The 13,257-nt window shown below is 39.7% G+C and overlaps 1 non-coding gene across 1 annotated transcript; it reads left to right on the forward strand.

The window, feature by feature from the left end:
* The first annotated feature begins 1,790 nt into the window (after positions 1-1,790).
* Positions 1,791-1,897, forward strand: LOC124554832. Its single transcript, XR_006968466.1, has one exon. It is a non-coding gene; the product is annotated as a U6 spliceosomal RNA (small nuclear RNA).
* The last annotated feature ends 11,360 nt before the right edge of the window (positions 1,898-13,257 follow it).

The raw sequence follows: 13,257 nt of genomic DNA on the forward strand, positions 1-13,257 counted from the left end.
GACTGCTAGTGATACGAGGCCGTTGGGATCCATCACGGCGCTCCGTATTACCCTCCTGAACCCACCGATTCCATATTCTGCTAACAGTCACTGGATCTCGACCTACGCGAGCAGCAATGTCGCGATGCGATAAACCGCAATCGCGATAGGCTACAATCCGACCTTTATCAAAGTCGGAAACGTGATGGTACGCTTTTCTCCTCCTTACACGAGGCATCACAACAATGTTTCACCAGGCAGCGCTGGTCAACTGCTGTTTGTGTATGAGAAATCGGTTGGAAACTTTCCTCATGTCAGCACGTTGTAGGTGTCGCCATCGGCACCAACCTTGTGCGAATGCTCTGAAAATCTAATCATTTCCATATCACAGCATCTTCTTCCTGTCGGTTAAATTTCGCATCTGTAGCACGTCATCTTCGTGATGTAGCAATTTTAATGGCCAGTAGTGAAGAAATTAAGGGTGTAGCTCACGATTTGAAGATTGTTGAGAAGATAATACATTTATTTAAGTGAAGATAATATCATTTAGCATCACTTACACATTTATTTATGATAAAGCAATCGACCTTCGGTGTATTATCTGATTTGCCAGGACAACGGCAGTCATGTGTAACGTGCTGCAGTCATGGGCGAAACGAAAATGCGACGGAATTGAACGTAAAACTGGACGATTAAATCTTTACTCGTTTCAACAAAGCTCTTTCCCAATCTGGTGCAGATGTAAAACTCTGTAGCAGGAAAGGAAAGTCCGCATGCAGACACGCACTGCTCTCGTGCGACCTGCGAAGCAATCAAGTTACTGTTGGCGTATCACCAGCGTATGTCTCCGCCACCCCGACACAAATTCATTTACCCAGTACGAAATAACGTCTCGTTTCGACATAATCTCTCCTGTTTTCTCCCCAAACTCCGGCCGAGGTAAACTCTCGAAATTGCCGCAGTTGTTTCCTAACGAGAACGATTGCATGTTCAACGTCCAATTTACCCAATGCGGGGCACGCACTTGGCGCATTTACATAATTTGTCGGAGATATAGCGCTCGATATTATGCTGATTTCGCGCTCCAAAGTTACTGCGCACAGAATAGCGTAGTTTTGAACGTGGAAAACTCGTTAGCAAACTGAAACACATTCCGTGAATCGAGCATTTATTATCCGTGAAGAAAATTTGATTTTGAGTTCACACAGACCTTTCTTCGGGACAGATATCACTCATCGGCAACAGTCGGTGGATGTTTTTACATACCAGAAGCTGCAGTACTTTGGCCGGAGGTACTCTTAACAGTGTAACTCTCAGTATCAAGATAAAAACGGAGTCATCATATTGTAGAAGCTGTGTCTTTCTGATGTAACGATTTTTTTTTTTTTTTTTTTATTGGCACTTTTTCAGTTGACTGCAGCAGACACATTTCAGTATAATGTTAATTAACGTTGACATGGCAGAAATACATTTGTATGGGCCTGTGGGAGACGAGAAGTTCAACTAACTGGCAAAGAGTGGGGGAAATAATTGAATAAAAGAGGGCTGCATTCCAGCTGGAAATCAAGTTATTGCAGTCAGAGACGACACCAGAAGCGAATGGAACAAGGAGTAGGAGACCAAAGATCCTTTCAATGGGTCCTGGTACAGACAAATCCACCAACATGTACCAAAAGCACAACGGTAAGCTGGAATGTGGGATATGAAACGTCACTCCACTGCAAAAAGAACAAGGAGGCGGTTGGTTCGTAATGACCAATTCCAGACTGAAATTCAACCATGGCTGCTAAAAGCAACACCTATATGTATATGTACTCGCTTCGGCGGTACATATACTAAAATTGAAACGACACAGAGCAGATTAGCATGGCCACTGCGCAAGGATGACACGCAATATCGTGAAGCGTTCCACATTTTCCTGACACGTTCCACATCATTACGAAGTATCTTATTCATGATGTGGCGTTTGCTGTGTTATTCAGTGGTTTGGTATTTAACTAATTTGTAAATGGAAATGATAATCATATTTTATTACATTGAGTAATTACTAAATAATTTTTCTCCCGGCTAAAGATTTGATCAGGTTGCTAAAGAACTCCAAGTTAACGTCGTGTTAAAGTGTTGTCTGTAAGTTGTATAAGTGTCACTAAATCACAGTTCATACAACAGATTCAATACAACTATTGATTAAGATGGAAGCAGTTATCTTCAGCAAAATGATCATTAAAACCACCGAATATCAGCCGCGCACAACACTGACGTATGTTACCTGAAACAATATTCTTCGCAATTCGTGCGTAATTAATTTCGGCTCCATACATCAGCTAGAAAAGTTTCTTATAAGGATCGTGCTATGAGCACTGTTTTTAAAGAACCAATCTGATTCGAATCATTTTCATTAAAATGAGTTCGGGACCACCGGTGCACATTTATTTTTACACATTTGTATTACCTTCGGCATTTATTCTGCAGAGTTGCATAATTTAAATTTGAATTTGCCGCTGAGATAATTGTTAAGATGGCGGCAGACAATTGATAGAGACTTTTTATTGTTAGAGCAAATAAGTAAATATTTAAAATGCTTATTAAACGCTATAAAATCTACTTTCGTATTGTGCGCTATTTAGACTTCATCAAGCAAATATTTGATTTGTTTCTAAGGAAAACACAGAGATAAACGCGATACAAATCGCTGTCATCAACGGCTGCGTTGCTTGCAGCGGAAAGAAATAATTAACACAGATAATGCTTACTGAGAGAGGAATTAAAGTTGCAAATAATTATTCACTCATATTTATAATAATAATGAACTCTATTTTCAAGTAATAACTAACAAATAATTACAGTTTCTTAACAGACCTCAGTTTGATATGCGTCCGCAACCTACAAAAGCCAACCAACAAAAGGTAAAAAAAAGGAAGACAAACGCAGATCATAAAAGGAATTTAAAATAATCATTGTCTTTGTATGATACACATCGATAGGTCCAATTACATCATAGAATATTATATAAATAATTAATATTTATCATCGTTTTCATTCGTTTTCACTGTTTTTTTTTCATACGTCGAATAGATAATGTTTATAACTGTTAGAGGCATAATTTTCTCTCGTCGTACTGTAGCTAAAATTTATCTCGTGGATGTTACAATGATCTATGGAACAAGTACTAATCTAACCTAATCTAATCTCTCCTCCATAGCTTCATGTTACGCCATCACCATACGGCGACTGTGGGGAAATCCCAGACGTTGACAAAGTACCTTGGTTGCGCTAGATGCAGAAAGGAATTATACTGGCTACTTAGGGAGCTGGTTAAAATAAAACGAGAACTTCCCTCTAACGTTTTGATACTCATAACGATAATAAAGAGATAATTTACTAATTGCTCGAGGAATTATTGTTAACAGTTAGCATTGAAGTAAAGTCGATTAGTTTAGGTTAGATTTTGTGAGTGTGTGTTGTGTTTATTTAGAAGCTAGCTTTTTAAGCTAAGTTGCAGAGACTACTTGTCACAGTACTTACGTAGCTGTTATCGTCAATATCGATGAATATCTGTTTTAAATTAGTTAACAATTTGTGGGAAGGCAACGCTATAAGCCTGAAATGGCTGTACTGGTGTACCCACAAGCGAATAAAATAAAATAAAATAAAACCCTATAGTGATTGTCTTCTTCATTTTTTGCCCATACGGGTTTGATTCAAAGATATTCTTTACGGGGCCGTTATGCTGAAATAATTATCTAATTAGTTCGATTTATCTCTTCTCTGTCGTGGCAATGAATATCATTTTACTCATCAATTTCGTGGAGAATTATTCACCAGTATTTTTTTGTCTATTCAGGAAATTTTTGGTATTCTTTTCCACATTCATATTCAAATTTCTCCTAATTTCCTTTTTCCTGTATTCCAAAAGCCTTGGACTGAATCATGTAGTTTAAAAAGTTCCCAGCAAATGTAATAAATTTGTGGAAAGTTATATGGGACCAAACTGCTAAGGTCATCGGTCCCCAGGCTTACACACAACTTAATCTAACTTAAACTAACTTACGCTAAGGACAACATACACACCCATGCCCAAGGCGAATTGCGGCAAGGCACCTTAGACCGCACGGCTACCCCGCGAGGCTCCAACAAATGTCTTAACAAGTTGGTTTCTTGTGTGTATATTAATTTGGCTTCTTACCGGAAGACAATTTTATTTCTTATGCATTTTGGCCAGTTTCAGACTTATTTTGCTATTTGTTGTAAACATATGTTGTCACTGGTTACTGCTCTAACCAACTAACAGAATTTAGTTACATGATTTATATGAGTCTTCCCCATTTCATTTACGTATTTTTGTTCCATTTATGTTTCATCTACATTTTGCCATGATTTTTGTTTTCTTTGTACTTACACTGAAGCGCCAAAGAAAATGGTATAGACATGCGTGTTCAAATACAGAGATATGTAAACAGGCAGAATACGATGCTGCGGTCGGCAACGCCAATATAAGCCATGTTTCTCCCGCAGTTGTTAGATCGGTTACTGCTGCTACAATGGCAGGTTACCAAGATTTAAGTGAGTTTGAACATGGTGTTATAGTCAGCGCACGACCGATGGGATCTCCAAGATAGCGATGAAGTGGGGATTTTCCCGTACAACCATTTCACGGGTTTCAGCTGGTAAAACATCAAATCTCCGACATCGCTGCGGCCGGAAAAAGATCCTGCAAGAACGGGGCCAACGAAGACTGAGGAGAATCGTTCAACGTGACAGAAGCGCAACCCTTCCACAAATTGCCACGGATTTCAATGCTGGGCCATCAACAACTGTCAGCGTGCAAACCTTTAAATGAAACATCATCGATATGGGCTTTTGGAACCAAAGGCCCACTCGATTACCCTTGATGACTGCACAACCCAAAGCCTTACGCCTTGCCTGATCCTGTCAACACTGACATTTGACTGTTGATGACTGGAATCATGTTACCTGGTCGGACAAGTCTTGTTTCAAATTGTATCAATCGGGTGGACGTGTACAGGTGTGGAGACAACCACATGAATTCATGAACCCTGCATGTCAGCAGGGAACTGTTCAAGCTGGTGGAGGCTCTGCAATGGTGGGGGGTGTGTGCAGTTGGAGTGATATGGGACTCTTCATTCGTCTAGATACGACTCTGACAGGTGCCATGCATATAAGCATCCTATCTGGTCATCTGCATCCATTCGTGGCCATTGTGCATTCCGACAGACATGGGCAATTCCATCAGGACAAGGCGACACCCCACACGTCCAGGAGTGCTACAGAGTGGCTGAATTTAAACACTTCTGCTGGTCACCAAACTCCCCAGACATGAACATTGTTGAGCGTATCTGGGATGCCTTGCAACGTGCTGTTCAGAAGAGATCTCCACCCCGTCGTACTCTTATGGATTTATGGACAGCCCTGCAGGATCCTGATGTCAGTTCCCTCCAGCACTACTTCAGACATTAGTCGAGCCCATGGCATGTCGTGTTGCAGCACTTCTGCGTGCGCGCGAGTGTCCTACACGATATTAGGCACGTGTACCATTTTCTTTGGCCCTTCAGTGCGTGTTAATTTTGTTAAGGGTCTCTACCAAATCGTTTTGCAGTTGTGATAGCTTAATTTTTTGGCCAGGGCATCTGCCAAAGCCCAATGTGACCTTCAGTGTCAAGACTGGTTTAATGCAGCTCACTGCTCTAGTCCGTCCTGTGCATGTCTCTTAACTATTTTATCCTACATCCACATAAATCTGCTTACTCCATCTACAGTCTCTCACCCCTTTCCTCTTCTCTCCATTACCAAATTAACTATAATTTGAAGCCACATGATTTATCATATCAACATATTCCTTCTGACAGTTAAGTTATACCCTGCAGCTCCTTTACCTCCAGTTTGATGCAGTGCCTCTTCTTTACTTCATTGTTCCATGGGATAAATTCTAGTGTCCGATTCCACTCGTCGGCTCTGACCAATGACGTCATACCTAAGTCAAAGATGCTGCATAGAAGCAATCTATGAAAGAAATGGATCATACTCGTAAACAAACGAATATAGTATGCGATAAAATTACACTCACATTTAACGCGGTTATTATTTACGCACGAATTACGTGCAAACGAGTTAAAGATAACCGAAATAAATAAGAATAGGAGGATAAAAAATTTGTGTCTAATTAGTATTATTATCATAATTTGTTCGAGTAGCGGGGCACAGAGAACCATTAAACTGTATTACAGTATAGCGCATGGTGAAATTGTACTATTATAAAATTACGTTAATTTTAATATTAGTTATTCATTAAAACGGCAGAAGCGCAGGGAAAGTTAGGGTTTTGGCGGAGAGAAAATAAATTATAGCAGAACAACGGAAAAATAAAGCGAATGATAACAAACACGAATTACTAACATAAAATAAGGAGAAACGAACACTGTAAATCCTAAACAATGCAGGAACTCAAGTAACGAAAACCCAATAAAATTTAACACATATTGGACTCTATAATTAGAACTGACCTATGAGGTCAATTCTAGTTACCGATTCCAATATTACTAACTTTACTGCAAAAGTTCAGTGAATATTTACGAGTGCAGAAATTATATTACGAGGGCATTTCGAAAAGTAAAGATACAGTGGCTTGCAGTCCTTAAATAGAACATTTATTTAGAAAACTTCAGTTACATCTTATTATTTGTTATTTTTCGACATAATCACCCCCATTACCCAAATATTTGTTAAGTCAGTGCACAAGCTTTTGCATCCCACAGTCATAGAAGGTTACCACCTGTTGTCGGAACCACATTTCAACTTCATCTCTGATCTCTTCATTGTCGTGGAATGATTTTCCACCAAGATGTGACTTCAGGTAACGGAAGACATGGAAGTCGGTGGGCGAAGGTCCGGGCTATTTGGCAGATGGTCCAATATGTCCCATTTGAATTGTTTGAGTAGTGCTTTGGTTAGAGCGCTGTGTGAGACCGAGCGTTGTCATGAAGCAAGCGGACTCCACTTCTCAGCATTCCCCTGCGTTTGTTTTGAATTGCCCTTCGAAGACGTTTCAAAGTCTGGCAATATGCAGCAGCATGAATTGTCGTTCCAGGAGGCATAAATTCCAACAGAAGAATGCCTTGTCTGTCCAAAAAAACAGAAGCCATGATTTTCTTCACTGAAATCGACGTTTTGCATTTCTTGGCTTTTGGTGAATTCGAATGGCGCCATTGCATTGATTGTTGCTTGGATTCAGGTGTATGGTGATAAACCCACGTCTCGTCACCTGTCACAATATGATGAAGGAACTCATCACCTGCTTCAGCATAGCGTGTGAGGAAGTCGAGTGCAAAGCCCATCCTTCTCTTTTTGTGTTCTTTCGTTAACAGTTTTGAAACCTAGCGCACACACAGTTTCCTGTACCCTAACTTGACAGTCACAACGCCACAAAGAGTTGTCATTGACACGTCCGGTATGATCTGAAGCAATTATTTCAATGTGAGACGTCTATTCGCACGAATTGCTTCCTTCGTTCTCCGAAGAAGGGCATCAGAGATCACAGATGGCAGACCTGTTCTTTGTTCGTCATGAACATTGGTCCTACCTTCAGAGAAATGACGACACCATTTCGTTACATTTTGTCGATTCATAATGTTCCCATAAACAGATTTCTTTGTGAATATCCGCTGATCGCTGACCTTTTGCATGAAGAAAACGTATGACGGAGCGCACTTCACATTTGGCGGGATTCTGAACCGGCGCAGCCATTTTAAACACGACCTGCTCCAACCAGAAGCAACGTTCAACTGCCGAACGACCGCGAGGAGAAAGCTAACGGTTCAAGTTTAACACCAGTGTTGCCAACTTGCTCGCCGAAACTCTTCTGTTCCTCTGGCGTACAGTGTATCTTTACTTTCCGAAATACCCTCGTATATTTAACACACGAACTGGAAAAGATCTAATAATAAACTATCGAATAGGTGGAATCGGTAACTAGAATTTACCTATATAGGAGCGGAAAAATCTTATTACAGTTGAGACACCAGCTGAATCCAGTTAATGAACCTTCCAATACAAAACTCGAACCAATAAATGAATCTTCGAATAGTTAGAACTGGTGACTAGAACTGGCCTCATATATATATATATATATATATATATATATATATATATATATATATATATACGATTACTGATTCCAATATTACTAACTTTTTGGCATAAGTTCAGAGAGCAATTACGAGTGAAGATATTGTATTATATTTTTCCCACCTAATGCAAAAACGATCTAATTAATGAATCATCCAATACTTGGAATCGGTAACTAGAACTAACCTATATAGGAGGTCACTTCTAGTTATCGATTTCAATATTACTGTTTCCCGGTAGGCCTAGTACAGAGAACAATTAGAAAAAATGGTTCTAATGGATCTGAGCACTATGGGACTTAACATCTGAGGTCATCAGTCCCCTAGAGCTTAGAACTACTTAAACCTAACTAACCTAACGACATCATACACAGCCATGCCCGAGGCAGGATTCGAACCTGCGACCATAGCAGTTGTGCAGTTCCGGACTGAAGCGCCTAGAACCACTCAGCCACCGCGGCCGGCAGAGAGCAATTACAAGTGCAGAATTCTTATAATATTTGACAAACCTGATTAAAAAATGATCTTGTTAGTGAACTATCGAATACGACTAGAATTTCCAAAAATGAAATTCTTTACAAACGTTATTGCGCACTCAAAAAAAAATAAACCCCAAAAATGACAAAACCTTGGAACCGATAACTGTACTACATGAAAGTCACACCAGCTACAGTAGCTCGAAAATAACAATCAATAGAATTGATACATCAGGGATGAAGGTGAAATAAAGAGAAGTATAGCAAAAACATTGAAAAGGAAAACATAAAATTGCCCACATAAAAAGAAACTTACCACATATGAATTTCCAAAGGAGTGAACGATCGAGACTGACAAGAAGAGGCCGGCCACTGTGGCCGAGCGGTTCTAGGCGCTTCAGTCTGGAACCGCACTGCTGCTACGGTCGCGGGTTCAAATCCTGCCTTTGGCATGGATGTGTGTGATGTCCATAGGTTAGTAAAGTTTAAGTAGTTCTAAGTCTAGGGGCTGATGATCTCAGATGTTCAGTCCCATAGTTTTCAGATCCATTTGAACCTTTTTTTTTTTTTACGATAAGGACAAAATAGCGACAGAACAAGAAATAATAATGTAATAAAGTTAGGATGTCAAACTATAACGAAATAATCAAAAACTAGAATAACTAATCAAAAAAATTAATAAGCAACAAAAGCTGCCTGGCACAAATGAGGCAATACCAAAATCAATTCTTCTCTACCACCCGCTCCCAACCAGAGGCAAAATTTTAAAATATAAAAAATGATATAACACATCAATCAAATAAACCTGTGGGCACAAGAAACAGCACCTAACCTCTTGCCCCACCATTGTACTCAAAAAATATTAAAATGATAGATAAACCTCCCACCAGAGAATCGCAAAAGGTATTCAACCCACAGACCACAGTAACAGAAAAGAAACCAACATAAAACAAGAAAAAAATCAGATCCACCAATACCTAACTAACAAAACGAGGCTTGTACATTTTGCTGACCATTTTCATAAACGCTAGAAATTCACAATAATCTTTAGGAATACTCTTCCTCCAACAGTATTCATCCAAATGGCCTTGCAACACTGTAATCCTTCTCTTTCCCTGCCCGACAACAGATTTTACAGCCCCCCAATACCTGTTGATAGTATTGGTATGTGCCCCCATCTTGTAATCTTTAAACCGAATATTGTGATTCACGACCAAATGATGATAACCCCTTTCACACAACCTCTTGTAGGAAGCGAACCCCTCCAACATGACTATGGAACCTTCTTCCAAATTTTCTTCTATTGAAGATGTCAACACTTCCTTTGTACAATTTGGTACGACTCTAAATACAACATCAGCACAATTCCCTCCAGAAACTACTACTCCAAAAACCCAAAGCCCAACCACCTCATTCCCCCTTTCGTATTTTCTCTTTCCAAAATGTGACTCACCTATGTCAACTGTAACCCTTATCCCTTCCCCCCCCCCCCCCCCCCCCCCGCCCCCGCCCCCCTGCCCCAAATGATCCCCTATACTTTATAAATTCCTCACAGACATGTCTACAAAATGAAAACCAGTCAACTATAGTGCCACACAAAACTGAACTGCTGCTTTGTGCATGGCAGATTTACAAGAATATTGACAGCAAAAATCGTAATTTAACATGACTATTACTTCTAAATTGAGCCTCAATTTTTCGAACCAGGTCCCCCTACGTATAGACCTCCATATATTATTTTTTATGCATCTCCACCTGGTTTGAAAGAACGAGGCTCATTTTTGGTAGGTTTTTTGAATGTCCAGAAAAGTGAGATTAAGCAGGCTGGACAAATAAATGGTCACCCCTATGAGCCACCAAGTTAATACTCTGTAACCAAGAGACTCCACAAGTTTATTCAAGTTGGGCACATCCAGCTGAAGGCTTTCATTGATGATTAGATTCCATAGAGCTATCAAAATGTGGTGATGTTGATTATTATGTTTCATCCACTGTTAAAAATAGTCTCAGACATTTTCTAAGCCATGAGATTAAGGTCACTATTTAGTGAGTCAGTTGAGATTTGATATGGTACCAGTTTGTTCCTCAAAGCATGAATGTGTGTAGGCAGCTCTGTGAAGAGGGTTATTGGCATCTTGGAAGATGGAAGTGTCCAAAATATACTTATCACGAAGATTTAGTGCAAGAGACAGCATTTAGTCCCTGAGAATGTTGAAGTAAAATATCTGGCTCAATGTCATGCTATGAAAAACACACCCAAAACATAACAGAACCACCCCTCGACTGAACTTCATGTTCCACACACAGCAGGGTTGAACACCCAATTGGGTTCTCTGTGTAATGTAATTGTATATGATGCCTTCTGCATCTTGGAAACTGTCTGTTGTTGAGGTCTTCAGTCCAAAGACTGGTTTGCTGCAAAACTCATCTACTACCTTTAATGTTTCATTTCCTACTATAATTTCCTTAGCATCCACTGATTTAATTTGACTACATTCCATTATCCTTGTTTTGCTTTTGTTGATGTTCGTCTAATAACCCTGATTTAAGGCTCTGTCCATTTTGTTCGGTGGCTCTTCCTAGTCGTTTCCTGTCTCTCTAAGAATTACAATGTCATAAAACCTCAAAGTTTTTGTTTCTTCCCCCTGAACTTTAATTCTTACTCCAACTCTTTCTTTGGTTTCCTTCACTGCTTGCTCTCAGATAACATCAGGGATAAGCTACAAACCCAGTCTCACTCCCTTCTTACCCCTGCTTCCCTTCCATGCCACTCGACACTTTATAACTGCAGTCTTATTTCGGTACAACTTGTAAATAGCCTTTCAAAATAGCTCTGAGCACTATGGGACTCAACTACTGAGGTCATTAGTCCCCTAGAACTTAGAACTAGTTAAACCTAACTAACCTAAGGACATCACAAACATCCATGCCTGAGGCAGGATTCGAATCTGCGACCGTAGCGGTCTGGCGGTTCCAGACTGCAGCGCCTTTAACCGCACAGCCACTTCGGCCGGCCTAAATAGCCTTTCCATCCCTGTATTTTACCCCTATTATCTTCAGAGTTCCAAAGAGAGTATTCCACTCAACATTGTCAAAAGCCTTCTCTAAGTATGCAGATGCTATAAACATAGGTTTGCCTTTCATTAACCGGTCTTTTGAGAAAAGTTGTAGGGTCAGTATTACCTCACATATATCTGCATTTCTCAAATCCAAACTGATCTTCCCTGAGGTCGTTTCTATCAGATTTTCCATTCTTCTGTAATGAATTCATATTATTATTTCACAACCATGACTTATTAAACTGATAGTTCGGAAATATTCACACCTGTCAGCACCTGCTTTGTTTGGAATTTGAATCATTACATTCTTCTTGAAGTCCAGGCATATTTCACCTGTCTTGTACATCTTGCACACTAGATGGAATATTTTGGTCATGGCTGGCTCTCCTAGGGCTATCAGTAGTTCTGACAGAATGTTGCCTACTACAGAGGCCTTGCTTCGACTTGGCTCTTTCAGCGCTGTGTCAAATGCTTCTTGGTGTATAATATTTCCTTTCTCATCTTCATTTACTTCCTGTTACCTTTCTATAACATTACCTTAAAGTTCATCTCCCTTGTATAGACTCTATATACACACCAGGCATCTTTCCACTTTGTTTGGTTAGCTCTAGTTATCCATCTGAGTTCTTGATATTCATATAACTGATTCTCTTTCCTCCAAAGGCCTCTTTACTTTTCCAGTAGACAGAATCTGTCTTTCACCTAGTGAAATGTGCTTCTAAATCTTTACGTGTCCCCTAGCCACTCCTGCTTAGCCATTTTGCATGTCCTGTCAATCTCATTTTTTAGACATTTGTATTCCCTTTTGCCTGCTTAATTTGCTGCATTTTTATATTTTCTTCTTTCATCAGTTAAATATCTCCTGTGATGGCCAAGGATTTCTACTAGGCCTTGCCTTTTCACCTGTTTGATCCTCAGCTGCCTTAACTATTTCATCTCTGAAAGCTAACCATTTGTATGCTAGTGTATTTCTTGCTCCTATTCTAGTCAATCATCACCTAATGCTCCCTCTGAAAATTCCCAACAACCTCTCATTCTTTCAATGTATTCAGATCCCATCTTCTTAATTCCTACCTTTTTGCACTTTATTCAGTTGTAATCTATGGTTTATAACCAATAAATTGTGGTCAGAGTCCATATCTGCCCCTGGAAATGTCTTATAATTTATTAATATGTGGTTCCGTAATCTCTGTCATCAGTCTGAAACTTTCCAGTGTCTGCAGGTTTCTTCCACGTATAAAATAGTCTTTCATGATTCTTAAACCAAGTGTTAGGGATGATTAAATCATGATTCCTGCAAAATTCTGCCAGGCAGCTTCCTCTCTCATTTCTTTCCCCCAATCCATAATAACCTTCTATTATTCCTTCTCTTCCAGTTTCTAAAATGAAAATCCATTTCCTCATCACAATTAAATTTTGGTCTCCCTTAAGTGTCTGAATCATTTATTTCATCACACATTACTTCAATCTTTCCGTCTGTGGAGGTAGTTGACTTACAAACTTGTACTACTGTGGTGGGTGTGGGCTCAGTGTCCATCTTGGATATGACAATGCATTTGCTATGCTGTTCATAGTAGCTTACCTGTGTTCCTATTTCTTATT

Source organism: Schistocerca americana, chromosome 1 (assembly GCF_021461395.2).
Source record: "Schistocerca americana isolate TAMUIC-IGC-003095 chromosome 1, iqSchAmer2.1, whole genome shotgun sequence".
Classification (NCBI taxonomy): domain Eukaryota; kingdom Metazoa; phylum Arthropoda; class Insecta; order Orthoptera; family Acrididae; genus Schistocerca; species Schistocerca americana.